Genomic DNA, 391 nt, shown 5'->3' on the forward strand with positions numbered 1-391 from the left:
TCAAATAACAGATCTTGAGAAACATGGCTTATCTGTAAATGTGAGTGGCCAGCAACGAACAATTTATTTTTCTCTGTTAACGATCATTGGTGATAATCTAGCTTTGAACGATATTTGTGGCTTTACTACAAGTTTTAACGCGCAAAATGTGTGTAGAATATGTATAGCGGACAAAATTGAGAGCCGAAAACAAGTGAAAGAAAATACTCAAATGCTACGGACTGAACAAAATTATCTACAAGATTGTGATGACTGCTCCACGGGAGTAAAAACTAAATGCGTTTTTAATGAAATTCCGAACTTTCATGTCATAAAAAATGCAAGTCTTGATCCAATGCATGATTTATTCGAAGGAATATGTAGATACGAAATAGCTAAAATCTTGAACTTT

Source organism: Pseudomyrmex gracilis, unplaced genomic scaffold (assembly GCF_002006095.1).
Source record: "Pseudomyrmex gracilis isolate BER0280 unplaced genomic scaffold, ASM200609v1 scaffold_3410, whole genome shotgun sequence".
NCBI lineage: Eukaryota > Metazoa > Arthropoda > Insecta > Hymenoptera > Formicidae > Pseudomyrmex > Pseudomyrmex gracilis.